This window comes from Spermophilus citellus (genome assembly GCF_964194105.1).
Source record: "Spermophilus citellus genome assembly, chromosome: 7".
Taxonomy (NCBI): domain Eukaryota; kingdom Metazoa; phylum Chordata; class Mammalia; order Rodentia; family Sciuridae; genus Spermophilus; species Spermophilus citellus.
This window is the reverse complement of record NC_138188.1, coordinates 79,815,546-79,827,150: the sequence shown is the minus strand read 5'-3', so window position 1 is coordinate 79,827,150 and position 11,605 is coordinate 79,815,546. Positions and strand designations below refer to the sequence as shown.

The following is an 11,605-nucleotide window of genomic DNA, read 5'->3' as shown; positions in this document are numbered from 1 at the left end:
CTTGTGCAATGGTGTCTTCCTCTACTGGCATGTGCAAATTTTATCCTGGTTCGAGACAAGCAGATCAGACAAAACTAAAGAAAATTATTTGTATTTCTACTTCACCATATACCATATCAGTATATTGAATTGACTGTATCAGCCTTTCAAAACTTTTTGCCTATGCATGTTTTAATAAGAAATATTTTAATTTCCCATTCCAATTTTCAGTAAGAATACAGATCAGAGTCATAAATAAAGTGATATGTTCATGTAATCACAAACACATACACACACACACACACACACACACACACCTCTTTTTTCCCCCTTGGACATTAGCATTAGCAGCAATTAAAAGTGTTTGTTGATATAAATAAGCTGATTTTGGTCTACTACCTAGGTCTTTGAGTTGAATTTTGTGCAAGGTGAGAGATAGAGGTTAAATTTCATTCTAATACACAATGACTTCCAGTTTCCTCAGTACCATTTGTTGAAGAGGCTATTTTTTCTCAATGTATGTTTTTGGTGCCTTTCTCTACTATGAGATAACTGTATTTAATTGGGTTAGACTCTGTATCTTCTATTCCATTCCATTGGTCTTCATGCCTGCTTTGGTGACAACACTGCTGTTTTTGTTACTATAGCTTTGTAATATCATTTAAGGTCTGGTCTTGTGATGCCTCCTGCTTGGCTTTTTTCATAGGCCCAACTCTTCAACATGTTGGTTTGGGAAGTGACTTCCTGCCACAGTCTGGCTGGGCACAAAATCACGAGCCACTCACAGCCTTGTAGATTCAGACAGCAATTCTTTATTCCTGAACTCTCACTGGCACTCTACACGCACGTTCTGGGGAAAATTCCACACCTCCACCGGGCTCTGCATCCCAAATACTCTCTGAATCCCGTGAGAACTCAACTGGAACTCAAGGAGCGGGCGCCTGGAGGCAGCAGGATACGCCCTATTCCCAGCAGGATACACCTTAAATCTGGAACGCCCTAAACCCGGATCCGCCCTCGTCCTTGAGCAGGGTCACCTTTCTCAAACATTCATGCAATGTCACTGCAAATGACCTGGGTCCAAGGCAAGCCCATTTCCACAATGGAGAGTCCTCCCTCTAAGCAACATGGGGTAGGCTGACAAGGAAATTGCCATGCGTCATTCCTACTTGACTATGGCTCTCAGCAACTTCCTTAACAAGACTCCAAAAGCACAAGAAAGAAAATCAAAAATTAATAAATGGGATGGCACCAAACTACAAAGCTTATTATAGCAAAGGAAACAATCAAGAGCCTGAAGAGAGAGCCTACAGAATGAGAGAAAATCTTTGCCACCCACACCTCAGATAGGGTGTTAATTTCCAGGATATACAAAGAAGTCAAAAAACTTAACACCTAAAAACTAATAACCCGGGAGTTGTTCCGTTTCCCCACGTGCTTCCGCTTCACACTGGGCTCCGGGTGCAGCCTAGGCTTTGAATCGAAGCTCTCTGATCCAGGATTCTCCAGTGCTCTGATAGTTTTTCACCATGCATGGGAAGAAGGTGGATAATTGAATCCAGATTCTCATTAAGAATGGGGTAGCTGAGCGACAAAGGTCTCTCTTTGTTGTAGTTGGGAATGATGGAAAAGATCAGGTGGTAATCCTCCATCACATGTTGTCCAAAGCAACTGTGAAGGCTCGGCCTTCAGTGCTGTGGTGCTATAAGAAAGAATTAGGGTTTAGCAGTCACCGGAAGAAGAGAATGCAACAGCTGCAGAAGAAAAGTAAGAATGGGACCTTGAACATAAAGCAAGATGACCCCTTTGAGCTCTTTGTAGCGGCCACAAACATTTGCTATTGCTACTATAATGAGACCCACAAGATCTTGGGCAATACCTTCGGCATGTGTGTCCTCCAGGATTTTGAAGCCTTAACTCCAAACTTGTTGGCCAGGACTGTAGAAACAGTGGAAGGTGGCGGACTGGCGATTATCCTGCTCTGAACCATGAACTCACTCAAGCAGTTGTACATGATGACCATGGATGTGCATTCCAGGTACAGGACTGAGGCCCATCAGGATATCGTGGGACGATTTAATAAGAGGTTTATCTTCTCTCTGGCAACTTGTAAGAAGTTCCTTGTCATGGATGACCAGCTCAACATCCTGCCCATCTCCTTCCACATTGCCAGCATCAAGGCCTTACCTCCACAGGCTCCGGATGAGAATCAGTCCTTCTGCTCTGGAGCTGCAGGAGTTGAAAGAGAGCTTGCAGGACACCTAGCCTGTGAGTGTGTTGGTGGACCACTGCAAAACCCTAGACCAGGCCAAAGCCATCTTGAAATTCATCGAGAGGATCTCGGAGAAGAGCCTGAGGAGTACTTTTGCCCTCACTGCCACCCGTGGACAGGGAAAATCTGCAGCCCTGGGATTGGCTTTTGCTGGGGTGGTAGCATTTGGGTACTCCAATATTTTTGTTACCTCTCCAAGCCCTGATAATCTCCACACACTGTTTAAATTTGTATTTAAAGGATTTGATGCTCTGCAGTATCAGGAACATCTGGATTATGAGATTATTCAGTCTCTAAACCCTGAGTTCAATAAAGCAGTGATCAGAGTGAATGTCTTCCAGGAACACAGGCAGACCATTCAGTACATACACCCTGCAGATGCTGTGAAACTGGGCCAGGCTGAGCTCGTTGTGATAGATGAAGCTGCCACCATCCCGTTGCCCCTGGTGAAGAGCCTGCTCGGGCCCTACCTTGTTTTCATGGCATCCACCATCAATGGCTTTGAGGGCACTGGCCGGTCACTGTCCCTCAAGTTAATTCAACAGCTCCGTCAGCAGAGTGCCCAGAGCCAGGTTAACACCACCGCCGAGAACAAGACCACGATGACAGCCAGACTGGCATCAGCACGAACACTACACGAGGTTTCCCTCCAGGAGTCAATCCGATACACCCCGGGGACGCTGTGGAAAAGTGGCTGAGTGATTTGCTGTGCCTGGATTGCCTCAACATGGTCTCTGGCTTCCCCTTACCTGAAGCCTGTGAGCAGTACTATGTTAACAGGGATACCCTCTTCTGCTATCACAAGGCCTCTGAAGTTTTCCTCCAACGGCTTATGGCCCTCTAGGTGGCTTCACATTACAAGAACTCTCCCAATGATCTCCAGGTACTCTCTGATGCGCCAGCTCATCACGTCTTCTGCCTTCTGCCTCCCGTGCCCCCCACCCAGAATGCCCTTCCCAAAGTGCTTGCTGTTGTCCAGGTGTGCCTTGAGTGGGAGATTTCTCGTCGGTCCATCTTGAATAGCCTGTCTCAAGGCAAGAAGTCTTCAGGGGACCTGATTCCATGGACAGTGTCAGAACAGTTCCAAGATCCAGACTTTGGTGGCCTTTCTGATGGAAAGGTCGTTCATATTGCTGTTCACCCAGATTATCAAGGGATGGGCTATGGCAGCCGAGCTCTGCAGCTGCTGCAGATGTACTACGAAGGCAGGTTCCCTTGTCTGGAGGAAAAAGTCCTCGAGACATCCCAAGAAATCCACACCGTAAACAGTGAGGCTTTCAGCTTATTGGAGGAAGTTGTCACTCCCCAGAAGGACCTGCCTCCCTTACTCCTCAAACTGAACGAGAGGACCGCTGAGCGCCTGGATTACCTGGGTGTGTCCTATGGCCTGACCCCTAGGCTCCTCAAGTTTTGGAAACGAGCTGGATTTGTTCCCGTCTATTTGAGACAGACCCTGAATGACCTGACTGGAGACACTCTTGCATCATGCTGAAGACTTTGACTGACGAGGACAAGGCTGATCAGGGAACCTGGCTGTCAACCTTTTGGAAAGATTTCTGAAGATGATTCCTTGCCTTGTCCTACCAGTTCAGCACCTTCTCTCCTTCACTGGCTCTGAACATCATTCAGAACAGGAACACGGGGAAGCCAGCCCAACCTGCCCTAGGCCGGGGGGAGCTGGAGGCACTCTTCCTCCCCTATGACCTGAAGCGACTAGAGATGTATTCATGGAACATGGTTGACTATCACCTCATCATGGACCTGATCCTGGCCATCTCCCGCTTGTATTTCCTGAACCAACTGGGGGACCTGGCCCTGTCTGCTGCCCAGTCGGCTCTTCTCTTGGGGATTGGCCTACAGCATAAGTCTGTGGACCAGCTGGAAAAGAAGATTGAGCTGCCCTCGGGCCAATTAATGGGACTTTTCAACCGGATCATCTGCAAAGTGGTGAAGCTGTTTAATGAGGTGCAGGAAAAGGCCATTGAAGAGCAGATGGTGGCAGTGAAGGATGTGGTCATGGAGCCCACGATGAAGATCCTGAATGATGACTTGGATGAAGCAGCAAAGGAATTCCAGGAGAAACACAAGAAAGAATTGGGGAAGCTGAAGAACATGGACCTCTCTCAGTACATAATCCATGGGGATGATGAAGAGTGGAATGAAGTTTTGAACAAAGCTGGGCAGAGTGCCTCGATCGTCAACCTGAAGAGTGACAAGAAAAGGAAGTTGGAAACCAAACAAGAACCTAAACAGAACAAGAAGTTGAAGAAAAACAGAAATCTAAAGAACAAAAAAAAAAGATATGAAACTGAAGCGGAAGAAATAGTGAAGAAAAACTTGGGTCTCAGTGGCTGCCTGTGAGGAGGTACCTGACTTCCTGAGCCATCTCTGGGTGGCAGCCTGGATGATTAGAAACAATCGGGGCCCCAACAAACGCACAGGTGGGCTGTGATGAAGTCTGTAGGCCTGACTGTGCCCCTCTGTGGGCCCTACTGACTGAAGACCCAGTGACTCCCACACAGTTCTGCTTCCAGCGTGGTGGCTGGGCCGCCTCTGGCACCACCAGGGGTATGTCTCTCTCAGCCTCCTTCCTGGCCCTCCTTTCCCATAGGTTTGGATTTCACTGTGGCCAGCTTCTCAGCCTGGTTCCCACATGTGGGAAAGCCATGCTGACTGTCCCTTCCCAGGCCCTTAAGTATACAGCTTCCTGGTGATGTTCAGGAGGATGCTCAGTGGCCGCTGTTGTGTGCACCAGGATTTGTGGATGCCGTATCCTTTTCCATTCCTGGCTTAGGCCTGCTGCCCTTAGAGTCTCAGAAGAGACTTAATTTAAGTCATATGTGACGTCTGAGTCCTCAAACCTGTTATATCATCATTTGGGAAAAAATGTTGGGCAAGGCCCTTTTGCAAGCAGGGTTGAGAGGAGGGATAGAGAATCTATTTTTAATAAATAACATCCTAGCAAGACTAAAAAAAACCTAATAACCCAATCAATAAATAAGCAAAGGAACTAAACAGATACTTTCAAAAGAATATGAACAGTCAACAAATATATGAAACAAATGTTCAACATCATTGGCAATTAAAGAAATGAAAAGTAAAACTACACTGTGATTTTATCTTATTCCAATTAAAATGGCAATTATCAAGAATACGAGTAACAATAAATGCTGGTGAGGATGTGGGGAAAAGTGTATACTCGTACATTGTTGGTGAGACTATAAATTAGTGCAAGCACTCTGGAAAGCAGTATGGAGATTCCTCAAAAAAACTAAGAATGGATCCACCATTTGACCCAGTTATCCCACTCCTCAGTATACAGAAAGAATTTAATATCAGCATACTAGAGAGATGAAGCCACATCTATGTTTATAGCCGCACAATTCACAATAGCTAAGCTATGGAGCCAACCTAAATGCCCACCAATGGATGAATGGATAAAGAAATTGGGGTATATATACAAAATGGAACATTACTCAGCTATAAAGAAGAATGACTTTATGACATTTACCAGTAAATGAATAGATATGGAAAATGTCATGTTAAGTGAAATAAGCCAATCCCAAGAAATCAAAGGTCAAATGTTTTCACTGATATGTAGAAGCTAACCCACAATAAAGAGGAGTGGGGAGAAAAAAAGTTCAGAGAATTACACAAAGGGGGGCAGGTAGGAGAGAGAGATAGGAATAGGAAAGACAGTGAAATCTAATATAACTTTCCTTTATACATATATGAATACACCACAATGAATCCCACCATCATGTATATCCCCAAGATTAGAACACTAATTAGAACATGATATATTCTGCATATCTATAATTGTATCAAAATAGATTCTACTATCATGTATAACTAAAAAGAACCAACAAAAAAATACAAAAAAAGAGCTGATTTTAGTGGTTCAAATCTTCAGTACCTTCTCTTATGAGATAAGCAAAGCCTGAAATTTTATACACACACACACACACACACACACACACACACACACACACATAGATACAGATAGATCAATGTCCTGGTTAACACATATTTGTAGCACATAAGAGTTACACCAGCAAGAAACACATGTAGTCTACTTGCCAGCTTTAGGGGAGGTTGGCCTTGTGACTACATTCATGTTTAGGTGATTTCTTTCCTGTTGACATGGATCTCTTCAGGTGCAAGAGACTTGAAGAGCCTGTCCATGCATGACAAGGGTACATGTGTTTCATTTCATGCAATCAGGTAGCTTGTTCTAGGGTCTAAGTCCTCTTATTACCCTTTTCTCTCTTGTTTCATTTCTTTCAAATTTTTGTTCAATTAATTTATCAGAGAAAACTTTCCCTGACCATTCTACATGAGCAAATCACCTTCACATCCACATTTCCACAGACCTTCAGTATCCCACTATTACCATGATGACCCTCCATCCCAAGTATACTGCTTTATTTTCCTCTAAAATGTCATATCAGTATCTAACTTGTTATACTTACATGTTATCACTCCCCTCAATAGAACAAAAGCATCATTACAATAAGAACATTTTTCTTATTTGTTCACTGCCAAATCGTTAGTTGCCTAAATGCCTACCATGTAGTAGATAAATACTTCATGGTTAAATGAAAAATTAAATAAAGGCTGGATTTTTTTCTAACTAAAACTTATCATTACAGATTAATAAATTGAAACTACAATAGGTGTTTCCAAAGCATATTCTTTCACTGGCCTAATGAAAGCTACTAACCCACCAGGTATGGTCATGCCTCAACATATGCATGTTTCAGTTCTGAAATAGCACTCCCTGATGCTACATCTTGTTCTGTAATCATGAGATATGTCCCTGGTGGTTTATTTACCTTTACTCTTTCCACACTCTTTTAGGCACAACTGAAATACAAAATCTTAAACTCCTTAAATAAACTGTTCCTCATCTTTATAACTATACATCTAGATATAGATATCTAAAGATATAAATTATGTCTATATAGATTATATCTATCTATATATATTTTGTTGTTGTTGCTTCTGGAGTTGCCGTCCTTTTATTTCTACTTTCATTTCTGATACAGATAATTATTTCTTTAACATATATTTTTTATATTTTCCCCACAGAGAGTGTGAATCAGAAAAGACAAGTATGTTCTAAGTCTGCTAAAATCAACTATAGTGTGAGTGGATTTTATCCATCTTCATCTCCTTCAGCATAATAGTAGATAATTGCCTGGACCTTAGAGCCAGACCACCTGCATCCCTGTTCTAGCTCTACAATTAACTGCATTTCCTGGAAAAAGTAACTTAACCTTCCTATGCCTTAATTTCCACAGAGTAAAACAAAAATAATGGTACCTTATCTGTCATATAGGATTATTTAAGGATTAACTGACTACACACACACACACACACACACACACACACACACACACACACATATATATATATATATATATATATATATATATATATATATACACTATATATACACACACAATATATGCTTGGAAGAGGCCCCTGAATGTGGTAAGAATTCTATAAAAATTACCTAAATTTTGCAATCCCATGCAGGAAATGTTATAGAAAACATCTTTCCCAGTCCTATATCTCATCTTTACTGTACCTTCCTTATAATATTCTTTCTCAAAGTATGTTCTCTGAGTTAAAAGCATCAACTCTATCTGGAACCTATTTGAAACTCAGATCTTGGTCTTTACTTTAGATTTATGGATTGGAAACTCTAAACTCTAGGGGTGGAGCCAATTTGTTTTAACCACCTCTAAATATCATTATGATAAGTTTTAAAATCATTGCCTTTGATTTTTTTGTGTGTGTGGCGTGGTGCTGAAAATTGTATTTAGGGCCTCCTGTATGACTGGCAAATGTTCTGCCACTGAGGTACAACCCCATTCTCTACTGCCTTTGATTCAAATTCAACAAATTTCTTAACTATGTCCTTTCATTGAATGTGCAATAACCTTATTATAACTTCATTACTTTGAAAATTGTGCTTTTTTTCTCTCTTATATATGTTTATCTTCTTGGTCTTTCACTTTCAAATGTGCTCTGAAACACTTGGTATGGCTGTTGCAATCTTCCTTGAGGTAGTTCCCCAATTATTCTGACACTTGTGTCCCACTTCAGAGATTACGATTTAATTGCTCTAGGTGTGCCATGGCCATTAGAATTTTTAAATGAGGATTTCTAACATACAGCCATTGTTAAGAGCACTGATGTATTCTGATTTAGTCACAAATGAGTCTGAATTTTCATTTTCTGGATCTTAATATTATAACAATGTTTCCCATCCATCTCTGCTGATTTAAATTATTTAAGTTCTTAAAAGTACAAATGCCTAGATTCCTCCTAATCAGAACTTACAGAGAATGACATGGGAAGTGGTATTTTTAATAAGTACCCAGAGTGATTCTTCTCATTATGGAAATTTAGGAAAGAGATATATATCATAACTAGATAAATATGTTTGATTCTTTCCACTTCTAATTGTGGGATAAGAATACTGTTTAGATAGGTGCAATACAACCCCTTAGTTTTGACATATTTTAATTTTTACTCATCAATTATAATGTCATACACCAAATGATTTTTCTATTTAGTATCCCTAGAGGAGAAAGTATGTGACTTGGATTATGCTTTATGAAAAAAGAAGAAGAAGAAGAAGAAGAAGAAGAAGAAGAAGAAGAAGAAGAAGAAGAAGAAGAGGAAATTCAAAGCAGTTTTTGGCAACCTAGATTTTTTTGTTGACCATGAAAGGAGATTATTTGCTTACTCACTTAGGAAGAATGACCAAGTTTAATATCCTATGGGAAAAATTCTCACTGATACTACTCTAACATTTTTTAATTAAAATGAAATAAAACTTTATTTGGAGATTTTAATCTTATTGATTATATGAGAATTAAATATTAATTAATTATTACAAAACTAGCATTTGTGAGGTTAAGTAACTATTTTGCAAGAAAGATTACAAAATCCAAATTAAAACACTAAGAAATTTAATTTGTCAAAATTACCATAAAACTTGCAGTGTCTCTTTGGAATTAATGAGACAGAACTCTGGGTGATAGTGACATTACAGGATAACTTTATGTATTTCTAATGCAATCAATGGCTTTTATCAATTAAATACACAGCTTTGAGTATTTAGCTTGTAACAGTTATCTTGCTAAGTGACAAGTAATATATTCATTAGGTTATGTGATTTAATTTATTATCATAAAATTTATTCTACGATGCTTAAAATAGCTGAACTCATTTCACTAGATTTAGGACTCATTCAGAGAATATAGTTGGTATGTTTTGCTTGAAACTTCAGTGCTAATTGAGATTATTTGGCTCAGGCAGAATGCATCTGTAGCCAGGCTTAAAGATCATGACTACCTGAGGAATATAAGATATTTTCTCCTTGAATTATTCAACACCTATAACTGTGCCAATCTGCACACATTTTCATAACAAGGAGAGCTCAGAAAGTGAACCCTCAACTTTCTATCTGTTCTAACCATCAAACTTTAATACATAATGAATCAACCAAAACAATAGTGTATCAAAATGACTGTATGAAAAATCTAAAGTGCGAATGAGTTATTATTACATGAGAGTCTTTGTTAGGGGCACTGGGGATTGAACTCAAGGACATTCAACCACTGAGCCACAACCCCAGCCCTATTTTGTATTTTATTTAGAGACAGGGTCTCACTGAGTTTCCAAGTGCCTTTATAATTTACTGAGTTTGGCTTTGAATTTGTGATTCTCCTGCCTCAGCCTCCCAAGCTGCTGGGATTACAGGTGTGCACCAACACACCCGGTTACATAAGACATTTTTAAACAAATGAGAAGCAAAACAGCTTAACGCTTTTTAAAACTGAGCTAAAGTGCCCCTGGAATCATTATAAAATCTGGTCCTGCTTGCCCTAATGAGGTCACCAAAGTGCCTCAAGTCTTTCAACACCTTCCCAACTAATGCACACACTTCCACCCAAACTTTCCCCACCCGTGCCCAACTCTCCCTTCTGTCTTCACAGTGACAGTGAATCTAATGAACTATGAGGACATAACTAAATCCAAGTGTGTTTGCTATATTAATCATCCTAGGATCTTGTCAAAATGCAAATTCTGACTCAATAGATAGGTTGGTATTGTGATTTTGCATTCTATCTTGCTCCCAGGAGACACTAAGATCCTGCTGGCCAACAGTTTACACTTGGAGTAGAATGAGGCTAAAAGATAGCATTTGTGAAGTTAGAGCAGTGTCTTTCCAGTCCAGTCAAGTCCAAGGACTCAGTGTTTCAGAAAAATGTGGATTGCTAGGCTTCATTCCTGACCTACTGAGTCTGAATCTGTGAGGGCTAAACCCAGGAATCCTCAGCTTTAATAATCTCTGCAGGTGATCACCGTACATCCCAAAGCTCAACTGCAGGTTCATTTTCAACTGTTCACAGCTGCTCACTTTGTGAATTGCTTGATACAGAAGATGCCCTAATGCAAAGGAGCCAACCACACAGTGGAAACAGCAAATAAAATGACAAATTAGGTGAGAAACAATTTTGAAAGAGTAGGATGTTCAAATCATCAACGAAGCCACATCTTCATTCCAAACAAAAAAACAGCCCTTTAGTTTCTCTGGTGCAGAGCACCTTGAAGAGAAACATTTTCATTTCTTGTACATAAAATTCTTTTTTGCCATAATATGTGAATCTCTGAGTTATCTCACTTGACCATCTCCAGCTTGCCAATCTTCCATTTGCCATTACGTGGCACCACATGGCAGGCGTTAAGTCATCTCTGGTAATTACATGCTTCAGTAGAAACTTAGATCCTGCATGCTCAGGAGAGTGTAAAAGCTGTCATGAAAATTTAAAAATAGTCTAAAGCTGGTGACCTCTCAAAAGATCTGCATGCAGCTTTCAGCAGGAACATTTCAACAGGAATGTACATGCCCCAAATTGAGCAGTTTTCTCCTATAAATGTAAAAATTAAATGTATCCTGGTTACTATTTTATAAAAACATCTCCCAAAAAAGAAATCCATAAATGAAATTACTTTCTGAAAGAACAGCTGCTGAAAATACCCCACAAGTATGTAAAGATGAACCTCACATAGCATTTACCCTCCATTCATATGGCACCCTCTTCCCAAAAAGAAGGGGCAGCTAATATCAATTTCATTCACTTGCACAGCTTAGAAGTTTGCTGCTTTGTAGATAGGCATATTGAGTATATTGAGATATTTCTGAGAGGAAATGATATTCTGAGTGGCATTTCTTTCAGACATTAGTTTGTGTTCTTCAAATGAACTCAATTTTAAACATGGTATGTTTTGTTGCTCAAAGCAGAATCTGGAAGTAAGTCAAGTTTTTACAAA

The 11,605-nt window shown here is 40.4% G+C and overlaps 1 pseudogene across 1 annotated transcript; it reads left to right on the top strand.

The window, feature by feature from the left end:
* The first annotated feature begins 1,508 nt into the window (after window positions 1-1,508).
* LOC308652691 (RNA cytidine acetyltransferase-like) lies at window positions 1,509-4,763 on the top strand (annotated as a pseudogene). The gene has a single exon. The product of its transcript is annotated as an RNA cytidine acetyltransferase-like (transcript).
* The last annotated feature ends 6,842 nt before the right edge of the window (window positions 4,764-11,605 follow it).